The sequence below is a fragment of the Marmota marmota genome, unplaced genomic scaffold (assembly GCF_001458135.2).
Source record: "Marmota marmota marmota unplaced genomic scaffold, marMar, whole genome shotgun sequence".
NCBI lineage: Eukaryota > Metazoa > Chordata > Mammalia > Rodentia > Sciuridae > Marmota > Marmota marmota.
Window position 1 is genome coordinate 21,458,378 of NW_026000211.1, and position 12,720 is coordinate 21,471,097.

Here is a 12,720-nt window from a genome sequence, read left to right on the forward strand (position 1 = left end):
TAACTAATCTCTCTGGACTGTTAACTAATCTCTTACAGTCTTGGGAGATGCTAAAATGAGTGAAGCAGTTAAAGTCAATACACCTGGGAGACCAGGAGGAAAACTGGTACAGAGAGTTAATGAAAATCCAAACCTACAAGCAGTTGGTATCTACAGACTCTGAAGTTGGTGGTTCAGCCAGGCATCAAGGTATCTCACACCCTAACATATGAGCAGATGCTCAGGTTTCCTGAAAAACAAACACACACACTATTTGTGTATGCATGTTACACAGCTCCAAGTTTACCCATCACACAAACACAAGTGGTTTATACACTATGGGCAGTATATAAATTTATACCAAAAAAAAAAAAAAGAAGAAGAAGAAGATGAAGAATGCACAGAGAACGATTGTTTTGCTCAGTGTGTAGGTGAACTCTGATGGAACTTAGTAAGGAACACAGAACATTTATTACCATGATCAATGGCTCTCTGGGGAGTCATTTCCTTGCCTTCCCCGCTGGAGGTACAGGACTGCAGTGACAGCGTTGGGTAAGAAAGGAAGAGAACAATAGGTTCTGTGAGTTCAAGAAGCTGAGGTTGCCCTCACTGAGTGGGTGGTACAACCATCAGTCCTGAGCAGCACATAATTCAGAGGAGTGACGGATTCCTGTGCAATGTGGAAATAACAAACGGGGTAAATTGAGAGCAAATTATGAAAGTGCACTTGAATCACCCAAAGTGCTGAGGATTTTTCGTGTCAACAGATTCCGCTATTGAAAAGCCACACGCCTGGTGAATTTCCTGATCAAATCCAGGACACTAACACGAAGCAACCCAACAATATTACCCAAACCAGACTCTGCCGGGTGTTGAGCCAACTGGATCAATTAGAAAACAAGTATCTTTTTCACCCTTAAAAAAAATAATGAATGAACGAATTTTATTTGTTTGAATTAAAAAAAAATAAATATAGTTAAATCAGTAACTCTGGTTCATTTCAGCTTTCCCTACCACTGGGTGCAGGGCTGGCTTCAGTTTCTCTGCCTTCTCTTTGTCTGTGATGACAGGTATGAAAGTATTTGCTACATCAAAGTTTTAACTTCATATTATCCTTATTTCTATTGAACTTGACAGATTTGGCATCTTTTCGCCTGGCTGTGAGCACAAAGTCCTTGGTTTCCTCATTTTGAAAGGAATGGTGACCAGAGAGGACTCTGACAGGCATAGCCCTAGAAAACCCTTGTCACCCTCTTCACAAGAGTGCTTAAAAACTACTGAGGCTCTCCTTTGCTTTGTTTTTTCATTTCAAAGTCACAAAACAAAACAAAACTGACCCTGGAAAACTTTTTAAAAAACATATAAAAAAAACTTTTAATTAGGACATATTCATTAAATGAGACACTTTCCTTCTGTTTGCCTTAGCTATGTTCTCTCCTTTATTTCATTTTCCATTTACTAGATAAACTCCTGGCAGTATCCAGGGACATACTTGGGTGTTTTAAGAAGTCAGATGCCTGGTCACTACATTTTAGAATCACACAAAGGTAACAACTGGAAAAAAAAGCTTTGCAATGAATAAAAGCCCCCCTTGGGCGTATATCCCAGTGCCCTGGGCACCCCCTGGAGCCCTGGCACCCAGAGATGTGCAGTGGTGTTGAAAGAGAATTGCCAGGACTGACTTGGCGCTAAGGATCCATGATTGGCTTTGACATTGGGTGGAGGATGATCAAAAGCCCTTCAAAAATCAGCCTCCAAGGGAAGCTCCATTGTCTTTTGTCTTTTCCAGCCCAAAGCTTTCCCCACTGCCCCCTGCCAAGATAGAGATTGTCAACACGTGATGCTCCTGACTCAAACTTTCAATGAGGGGGTAGAAAAGGCTGAATTATGAATCTAAGTTTTATAGAATGAAACAGTTTTATTCTATGTAACAATGGATCTTAAACGTGTTGATTATCAGAGTCCCTTGATCACATGAGGAGTTTAAAAAAAAAAAAAAAAACAGCTCTAGGATGCCTAGCTCACAGTCTGAATCCCTGGGCACCAGGTCAAACTCAGCAATCTGTAATTTGAATGCTCCCAGATGACTCCAATGATCAGCCATATTCAAGAACCAGAGACAGAAGTTAGTTATTTTTTAAACCAAGTATTTTTAAATGTACCTTTGGAGATTCCATTAAAACATATTTCTTGCACTTTACTCCCAATTCTAACACTTTACCAAGTCACATATCTCCTTCCACTTTCTTTGAATAACTATGGTTTATAGTCGTAGCAAACCCGGCCCTGCAGAAGGATACATTAAGCTCTATTTTTACTAAATTTACCATGTAACTTAAATCAATAGCATTCATAATTTCATAAAACCAGAAAAGACTTCTTAATCCAATTTTTATAACACTCGGAATTGTCATCTATTATCTCTTGGGATGTTGTAAAAAATTTTAAATTAAACTCCTCTGGGTTCACTTAAATTGCTTAAGTTGGAAAAACATTGCTTTAGATTGCAGCAAAGACTCCAAGGTGCATCTGATCTCCTCCATGCTCTCCCACCCTCCCTGCGCCTATGCCCCACACCTGTGCAACAGAAGCTCTGACCTAAGTTCTTTTCCATTAAGGTCCAGGCAGGAAAACATACACCATGTTAGGTATTTGAACAGGGAATTTGCTAGGGGAAATTTATTATAGACGTTAAAGGGTGAGAAAGCAAAAAGGGCCATTATGAGCACAGACAAAGGCAGGAGGCAGCTACCACTCTTAGGGATGAGATTGGAGTTACCAAAACTGGAAGTTGGACAAGGGTCATAGACAGCTGGGACTCAGGTGTCAGGGTAGGGGGACTGCCAAGCCACTGCTGGTGCCCTGGAGCTTGGAGGATGGCATCCTGGGTCTGGGTCTCTGACCTCTGATGGGGGCACTACCTGGATGCTGCTCCTACCACAGGCCTCAGTCCAAGTATAATGAGTTCAAGAGTAAGGAAAGAAGCTGAAGCCAGGAACCGACTACTGCGGCCAATGACAGGCTATCCTTAGGGTGGCACATGAACCAGCAAAAGAGGAAGAAGGAAAGTCCCTCCCCACTCTTCTTGCTGCCCAATCTCCTTCTAGGATCTCCTAACAAGAAGCGAGCTGACCAGTGCAAAATGTGATCTCCAGAGTCTTCGTCTCTGCAACACAAGAGAGCATCCTAATCAAGACAGGGTCCCCTTGGGTCAGGAGAGCACTGGAAGTTGCACTGGTAGGAACAACAAGGTTAAAGCTTTTGTTTTCATGTCTATGTTTTTTTCTGATGGTCAAATAAATTTGGGGAAATCAGATTTTAACCCACTCTGGAAGTGTCACAGTGTCTGTTAGCCTGCATTATTATTTATTTATCAGAGGTAGTGGGGATTGAACACAGGGCCTCCCTCATGTTAAGCAAGTTCTCTAACATTGAGCTATACCTTCAACCTCTAGGAGCATATTAAAGGACCTGAGAAGTCCTACACCAAAGGAAAATGCTCTACTTTGCTTAAATTATTTCTAAAATTTATTCAGTGTAGACTTTCTTCCTCAGAAAATATAATATTCCTCAGAACTTGCAAACTTTGTCAATGCTATTCTAAAGAAACTACTACATAAGTCCACCTTTTAAATCTATTAGCTTCTAAAGTTGGGAAAAAGAAAAACAATATATCTAAGTGAAATCAAATAATTAGTAAGAAGACTGCAATTCTATCTGCTAAGTATTCTACCTATTTCTCTTTTATGCTTCCTGGTATCTGTGAAATGGAGATCCTTGTCTGCCCTTTACCATACTCTTTGGGAAAAAAAAGTCCTCACTGACCCTCCAGAAGGATCACTCCTTGTAAGCTACAACAAAGACCATCAAGCTCAACAAAATCACATAGAAATGGTGGTGTTATGTGGAACTGTACAGATCATTGCAGGGTGCCCTGGGTGCCCAAGCTGCTTGAAACACACAGAGCTTGGAAAGGGAGCTTGGAAAGTACAGAAGTCTCAGGGTTACAGGAAAGTACAGAAGTCTCTCCATACTGCCTCAAACTGGAAAAACCCCTGATCATAACATCTGACACTGACAGAATTGAGCCACAGAGAGCAGCACAGTCAAGTTTGAGGAGCTGAACCGGAAGGCTGTGTAGATACAGGCTCAGAGGCCACCATTTGGCAGATGCAGGTTAGTGAACATAAAAGGTTCTCTACAAAGACCCATGCTATGAGAAAAAGAATGGTCAAAATGGATGTGGGGAGGAAGGAACGAATAACCACTGGATGATTTTTCAGATCTTATGAGGACTGGCACAAAATTCTTCATATTTAACTAGACAGTTTTGTTTTTATAACACTGCAGTGTCCAGCTAATATAAGTGGCCCCATCAAGTTATGCTAATCCCGTTTTTACCTCTGAGTTCAACTTTGTTCATGAAGACAACTGATTCCTGTCTAGAAATCTAGAATTATTTTCTTAGGCAAAAACAGTTTGAATTAATTTTATGAATTTGACTATTTCATTTCCTACCCTAAAAATAGGTGTCAAAAAGTTCCAAACACTTGAATGTAGGTGCAAGTAACCAACACAAGATTTCAGCTTATTTTTTGCATCTTGATGTGCTACCTATAAACCTGACATGATGCTAAATTTACACTAAGATAAAACATCAAGGCCTAATTCTAGTGTGGAGAACCTTTCTGTCTCACTCATTTGGAAGGTAATGAGTTGAGGCAGAAGCCTGGAAAATTTGTCTCCAACACTCACACAACAAAGATCAGATGTTCTTGGGTATAGAGACAGGAGAAACCATACCCGTTTAAATATCTATGGTTCCAGGAATTAAAATCTCCTGTTTACATCTCAGCCTAATTCAGAATTTTATTTCTGAGATTAAACTCTTCTATTGGATCTGGTTTCATTTCACAGGCAAAGCAATGTTCCCAAATATTGCCCAAGTCAGCCTCCAACCACAGACTTCTCTAAGGAAGAAGATCTATAATGGGTTACTTGTGTTTGTTCTTTTTCCTTAGAGAATACCACATCTTCCACCTTTGAAATGCTCTAGCTTTGTCTTGTTTCTCCATTATTTGATTCTGTACTTTCTTGAAATTAGTCAGTCTGCTTTCCAACTTCAATGGTAACACAGCTTTCCCTTTGCTCAGTGGCCCACAATTGAAGCAAACCTCCCTCCCCAATCCCACATTTAGTTCTGTTACTTGAACCCCAGCATGTATAGGAAAGATTGATCTAAAAATAACAGAGTACCCTCTCACCCCTAAGTGGAATTCTGGCTCTGATTAACTTCATGACTAAGGTGCAGACAACACACAAATTAACCCTTTGCAGGCCTGAAAAATTACTCCTAATAAATATTTCACTACGAATATTTATTTTACTCCTAGTAAATATTTCAGCAGTATCTGCTTTTTCTCTTTAACAAATTTAAACATTAATTTTATAGGTTATTTCTGAACTAGGATCTAATTATGTTGGCTGTTATTTCTGATGATTCTGGATTGTTTGTGTATTTTCCAATTTTAAATCGTGAGCTCATGTTTAGTGAGACTTTATCTGTAGAAATCCTATGCAGCCTGGGTTGAAAATATATCTTTCTAGAGAAGGCTTTGAATTACTTCTGTTAAGTGCACTGTATTATTACCAGGCCCATAATGTTTTTTTTCCCCTCACTTAGAGGATCTAGGTCTTCTAGACAGTATAAATTCAAAACCTAAACTGGAATGAGGGTAGCCTAAGGTTCTCAGGTTCTTGTTCTCAGGGTTTTCCTTTCTTCCCCTTTCCTTAGTAGATCAGGCTAAGCTTGAAAGTCTCTTTTAAATCTCACTTTGAGAGGAAATGAATGATTTAAGTTCTCCTCTTTCACAGTTCCACAATCATTCAAGGGGTCTTTATTTGAGAGTCTTTTTTTTTTAAAATTTATTTTTTAGTTGTAGTTGTACACAGTAAGTTTTATTTATTTATTTATTTTTATGTGGTGCTGAGGATCGAACCCAGGGCCTTGCACATGCGAGGCGAGCGCTCTACTGCTGAGCCACAACCCCAGCCCTATTTTGAGAGTCTTAAATACAATTTTCTGCCCCTCGTGTGCCCAAAGATTTGTCAACTGTTCTTTTATGGTCATTGAAACCCATACCTAATGTTAACCAGACTGGCAGAAAAGTTAATCCAGAGGAGTCAAAAGATCAATTAAAAAAAAAAATAAATGAGTTTCCAGGGGACCCTCCTGCCTTTCATAATAGCATTTAAAAGCATGCATGTTATATTTCATCTAGCATATCCAAGTGATTTGTAGTAAAAGTATTTTCAGATTATCCAGTCAAAAATATTGCGAGAACTCAAAGTCTTAAGTTGTTATTTTTTGTGTATTTCACTTTAAACATTTCCATTTTTCTTATCTGTAATTCCTTTGGATCTGAAAATGAACTTGTTTGAGCGAGACATGGTGGTACACACTGGTAGTCCCAGCTAATGGGGAGGATGAGACAACAGAATTGCTTGGGCCTAGGAGTTCAGGGCTTGCCTGGGGAACACAGAGAGACCCTGTCTTTTTAAAATAAAAAAGAACTTGTTTAATAACCATTTTTATCTTTTACAGACTTACATGGAAAATATATCCTTAGGTAAAGTGAAAAGAATAATTGAGCATTTATCTGCCAACAGAAACTATCAGTGTGGAGAGTACAGTTCCTCCTTCTGCTGTTCAGTCTCCATTAACATGGTTCCAAAGTATTCTCCGACTCCCCCAAATGAAACATAGGATGTGAATGCTTCCTTATTAGAAATAAGCTTTGGGGAAAACAAGCAAACAAAAAAGGAACAATCTTATTCTCAAAGAAATGTAGGTTCTCCTTGGGAAAATCAAGATTCAGATCTTAAATCTAATATTTGAAGTTTTTCATTTTCTATATCCTTTAATAGAAATTGTTGTGTGGGGAAGATTGTGTCTTCACAAAAACAAAATTAACTTTCTATTTGATAAATTTAATTAAACCCAACAATCTATTTTTTTAAAAAAAAAAACATGTTATTGGATTGAGTAATAGTAATAAGAGGAATAATTTAGAAAAGTTTAAGAGTGATATTGGAAAAGTGAGTAGAGTGATGCAAATTTTAAGTGCTAGATAGAATATTCAAAAGGCCTTATGATTTTTGGAAACTGTTAGCAACACAATGTCTATCACAATTTTACAGATCTAAGGAAGGATATTGCTTAGTCTCTCTTGGATATCTGTTGTACTGATTACCAACATTGTCAGAGAGTGGATTGAGCTTAAATTCTTCCTTCTGCAATTCAAACATATTTCCTCTTGTTCTATTCTTAATGGAGACCAGATTCTTGTGAATAACCCTTCATCTTCTGGAAGACTCACCCTCTTGCCGCGCATTCCACTGTATTGTCTTAGTTACCCAGCCGCCATGGAGGATATCCTGAAGCAAAAAGTTCAAGATCAAACGATACGTCTTTCTTCATGAACTAACAAATATAATTTTCTCCTTTCAGTTTCATTAACAGTAAGAATTTATCTTCAAATAACACATTGAAGCTGAAGGTGCCACAGGGGGAAAAAAAAGTAGCACTTTTAAATCCCACAGAGGCTTGAAAATATTACCTTGGTAAACATTTTTTAAGTAATGCTGTTTGTTGAATAATTATAGTTTGAACTTCTCTGTCATCAGTATCAAATGGCTAATTCTTCAATGCCCTTTTGCTCTAAAACAAGTTCTGTTTCTGACCAAAAATTATATTATTCCAGGGTAAAGTTTGATTTGTCTCTGTCTCCAGAGTGTTCATTCAAAATCAATCAATTTGGATAATTAAATACTGTCACCTCTGTTTGCCCCCTATCCCATACCCCAAATGCATTTATAAACATAAGGTCTTTTATTTTCAATAATGGGTATTCATGTTTGACTTTCCTGACATTTGCACTTTTTCCACTTCATTTTTTTCCACATCGACTCTCTTTACATATTTAATCCCAGGAAGAAACTGTTATTTATAAGGACCTGAATAACCATGTATTCTAGTAACCATGTATTGAAAAGGATCAGAAGATAAAACTGTAAGAATTGCTAAGTACTTCTTATTTCCTGGGATTTCTGTTAGGTGCTTTATTTATTTAGTGGTACTAGAGATTGATCCCAAGACCTTGTATATGCTAGGCAAGTGCTGTACCACTAAGTTACATCCCCACTCTTTAGTTGGGTGCTTTGTATAAGTTATTTATTCTCTTAACAACATGTTATGAGTTGAACTCTATATTCTCTAAAAAGAAATGATGGAGTCCTAGCTCCTAGTACCTCAGAGTGTGACCTTATTTGGAAGTAAGGTCTTTATAGAAGTAATTATGTTAAAGTGAGGTCATAGGGTTAACCCCAATCCAGTGTGACTGGTATCCCTTATAAAAAGAGGAAATTTGGAATCAGTGACATACACATTGATAAAGTGCATGAGAACCTAAAGACTACCATCAAAGCCAAAGAGAGAAGCCTGGAACAAATCCTTCCCTCCAGGCCTCAGAAGAAATCAAGCCTGCTGAAACTTTCAGCTTTTTTAGCTTCCAGAACTGTGAGACAATACATTTCTATTGCTTAAGCCACTCAGTCAGGGATACTTTGTTATGGAAATTCTAGAAAACTAATATATAACCGTACAATTTAAGTCTTATTCCCTTTTTATAAGGAAAGAGAGGAAGATTAAGAACCTTGCTCCAAATCATGTGGGTAAGAAGCAGAAGAGATGCAGTTTAACCCAAATTTGTTTTGTTCTAAAACCTGTGATATTTGACTTATATTATGCTGTCTCTAAACTCACTTTATACCACATTAAGTTAATACTTTTTAAAAATCTATATAATAAAACACAAACACATACTGCATATGGGCTTGTATAGTCGAGATATTATTTATTCTGAGGAGAACTTTAGAAGATAATTCCACATCTCGAGGGGTGAGTTATATAGGAAACTCAAGAGGTAGGTAAAGTTGTTGACTTGATCAGGAAAGGCAAGAGCTTTACTAGTACCTAGATTATCAGCTAATTCACCCTGAAAATCAGTTGGAATTGGAAAGGTAAAACTAGACCCAAGTGGGAAGGTCTTAGAAAGCAGAGAGAGTTTGTGTTTGCCTACTTCACTGAGGTTGGACATGGGAATGAAATGGCATAATTTTTCTAGAAGAGGATCCAATGGATGATAAAACAGATCCAGTTGGGAGAAAGGCAGTAAGATACCTGGAGAACAGGTAGTTAAAACCAGACAAGGAGCTGAGAGAAAAGAAAGAATTCTCAGTTTTTAAACAGGTGCTATGGACAAAACTCTAGTCCAGGACCAGATAGGCTCAGGAAGGGACCATTAAGTATAGATGTATGGACTGCTCAATCCATGAAGGTACCTGGCTAGGTGGTGAGTGGGAGCTGAAATTCAACCTGCATTCCTCCTACCAGGTATGTGCCATAGAGCTGTGCTGTTCTCTTTTTCTAATTCACACAAAGGTGTCCCATTGGTTACGATGGGACATGATATCTCTATGCAAAAAACCATTATCCTAAGATCAGGGCATTTGTGCTGGACTCTCAGAAAGGGTGTGGAAAGAGTAGGGCCTGATGGTCACTATAGTGTGTGAGCTTTCTGTTACTATTACGAATACGTGAGATAATGAACTTAAAAAGAGAAAAGCTTTATTTTGGCTCATAGGTGCAATAGTTTCAGCCCCATTGCTTTTTGGGACAATGGCAAGGCAGTACATCATGGTGGGAGCATGGGGCCAAGGAAGCTGCATACTTCATGACAGCTGAGAAGCAAAGAGAAAGGAAAGATAGACAAATTTTGTGCTTCATTTCCACAAACGTAGCACAGACAGACACCCAGACAGGGTTGCCAGACAAACTACACAAAGTCCAATTAAATTGAGTTTCAGATAAATAACAAATGCTTTTTAATAAAAGTACTTCCCATGCAATATTTAGGACATACACTAAATTTTTTCCATTGTTTATCTGAAATTCAATTTTCACCAGGCTTCCTGTATTTTTATTTGCAAAATCTGGTGATCTTATACTAGGAGAACCTATAGCTCAGCCCCTCATGGAATGAGAGTGATGGCACAGAATTGGTAGTGGGAGTGTTGATAGCTAGGCCTAAGGAAGTTTGCTTCACATTTAAAGTTCCTGGATTGTCTGGCCTACAGTAAGTGCTCAGTAAATATTACACATTATTACCACTATAGCAGTTAGTGACATACCCTCTTAGGCCCCTGGAGAAGATATAGAGGGCAAAGGGAAAATGCAAATGCAAGAATAGAAAAAATTGGGCTAATATGATTATTTTAAGAGTAGACTTGGAACTGGCAAGGTTTATTTATATATATTTTTGCAGTTCTGGGGATTGAACTCATGGTTTCATGCTTGCTAGGCAAGCAATCGACCACTGAGTTACAATTCCAGTGCACTGGAAAGGTTTATGTTAGATAGATGGTGAGGCATCTGGTTTCAGGACCCAGCTCTCTTGATGATAGGAGTCTCATTGGTTCCTGAGCCAAGGAAATGAAAGAGGACAGAGCTTCACCACTCTAAGGGACTATCGGTCTAGAAATACAGTAGCCCATATTTTCTCTTTAAAGGAAACAGGAAGAGATTCAGTATATATATGAGAGACACAGAAGTGGATGTTTTTTAAATGAAGTGGAATGACATAGTATTATTATATTGGAAAACTGAGGAAAAGCCAGCTATCAATTAAAACAACCAAAAAATTCCTTGCTGATGAATCAAACTCAAGAAAAGCATACAGAGCTCTTTTTGATTAGCTTACCTTCTGAGTTTATGGTTAAATCCTCCTAGCTAGTAATAAAAAATCTTTTGGAAAATGAAAAGAATGTCCTAAGAACAAATTAAAAGGTCAAAATAGTGATCACACAATTGACAACTTACTGGTAACTCTGTTTTTATTTTTTCCTTTGAAAATATGTTTTTACTCCTGAGTAGCTGCACCTTAAAATTTTCAAGTGATGTTACAGAACCACAAAAAATACTTCTATAGCATAAAATTCTTGACAGCTAAGAAATTCTAAAGTATATATATAAATTTCCTGATTATTGGAATAGGAACTTTCAACTTAGGGTCACTGTTTATTTTTACTTAGCCCTATGATGATTTTCCTTTCTTTTGACTTTTCCTTTCTAAAAATGTGTCCACCGATGGTGATAGTGAAAGTAGGTGAAATTAAAATTAATGCTTTTACCAATTCTGGCAAAAGTCCAGAAGGGAAAAGGTGTGAAGTGATTGGCTACAATTAGCACCAAGTATATGACCCTGAATATAGCAGTCACTCAATAATTAGTTAATTAGGTTCTCTGTCTATTTTTGTCTTCTGACCATCATCAATGTATTCAAAGTTAATTATAGTTAATTTTAATGCTATGTGATGTTACCAATTATCATGTTACATCCAAATACATAAAGGGTAGAATCAATGCCCACTTGAAACACACATGATTTTATTATTCCAGTCTCACAAAAGCATTTGAAAGCCACAGCTGTTGATAATGCTTTTGATTTGCCAGATCCTCTAACAGTCTACTTACTTTGCCTTGAACATGGCATTTGTACCACATTAAAGTTTGGCAAGCTTAATCTTTGCTAACCACTGGCAAATGTGAACATGCTATAAAATATAAAAATATATTTCAGCCAAAGCCATTATCAGGTATACATTTGTTTGGATTTGACTAAGAGCCTCTAATTTGTTCATGTGCACTTGGCATCTTTCTGCATGGTGATTATGCTTGCAATTTATATATTATATGTCTGACAGCCAACTAAAGCTCTAAGTACTGGTACAGGAAGAAAAGAAAGAGGAAAGAAAGAAAGAAATCCAATTTTACTTCTGTTAGTGGGAGAACTTCCCTAATCTCATGGAGGGAACTAAGAAGATCAGTGGTAATCTCCCCCAATCTCACCGTACATGCTACACATTAAGAATGTTTTTGAGTAGTTTGCATATTCTCTTTCACATCATCCCCCAGGAGAAGTTACCCTCGCAGTCTACCCAGCTAAGAACCTCAGAATAGAGTAAAGACAACATGATCTGTCTTTCTCTGAACACAAAGCTCAAGCAAATACTAGCACAAGACAGTTCTTCAGTGTGGAAGTCTGCACCATCCCCAGGTGTAGGTAGTATATGATATTGAGAATACTGATCTGTTTCATTTTTCCATTCATCTACATAAGGACAGCCACAGTGATGCATGATACTGGGTGGAGCTGGTGACAGACTCCTTCCCCAGTGGACATTATAGGAAAGTTTTCATTAAACTATTCATTGACAATTTTCTCATTTCACAACTTAAAAATCTTTTCAATATGACATCTTATCATTACCTCATGACATGTTTTGAAGTAGAAAAACTAGGAATTATGTAATTATAATTCCCATTGTACAGAACCAAAGGGAAAGATCTCTTGACCCTGCAGGGCTGGAATTACCATCCCCTTGTCTTAGCTTTTCATTCATGCCCAACTTTATGGGTTTCCTGATAAGGACCATCTTCTACTTTTACTTTTCAGGACCCAAGAAACGGACACCTCACTGGGCACAGTGATGCACACTTCTAATCCCAGCAACTTGGGAGGCTGAGGCAGGAGGATCACAAGTTCAAAGCCAGCTCCAGCAACTTAGCTTGGCCCTAAGCAATTTAGCAAGACCCTATCTCAAAAAAAAAAAAAAAAATTA

At 37.9% G+C, this 12,720-nt stretch overlaps 1 protein-coding gene and 1 long non-coding RNA gene across 3 annotated transcripts in view; one reads left to right on the forward strand and one right to left on the reverse strand.

Annotated features, from left to right (window-relative positions):
• Scrg1 (stimulator of chondrogenesis 1) overlaps nt 1–12,720 on the forward strand; it is a 123,416-nt gene that overhangs the window by 72,977 nt on the left and 37,719 nt on the right. Inside the window, exon 1 of one of the 2 annotated variants that reach the window (XM_048791954.1) lies at nt 3,129–3,216. The exons of the other annotated variant lie outside the window; for it this stretch is intronic. The gene's annotated coding sequence lies outside the window, so the exon portion shown is untranslated. Of the gene's footprint in view, nt 1–3,128; nt 3,217–12,720 lie in introns of those variants that run through there. 2 annotated transcript variants of the gene reach the window in all.
• The window catches only part of LOC125612896, a 29,032-nt gene continuing 19,828 nt past the window's right edge, over nt 3,517–12,720 (reverse strand). The window contains exon 4 of the long non-coding RNA XR_007343383.1: nt 3,517–7,416. This is a non-coding gene — a long non-coding RNA (uncharacterized LOC125612896). The remainder of the gene's footprint in view (nt 7,417–12,720) is intronic.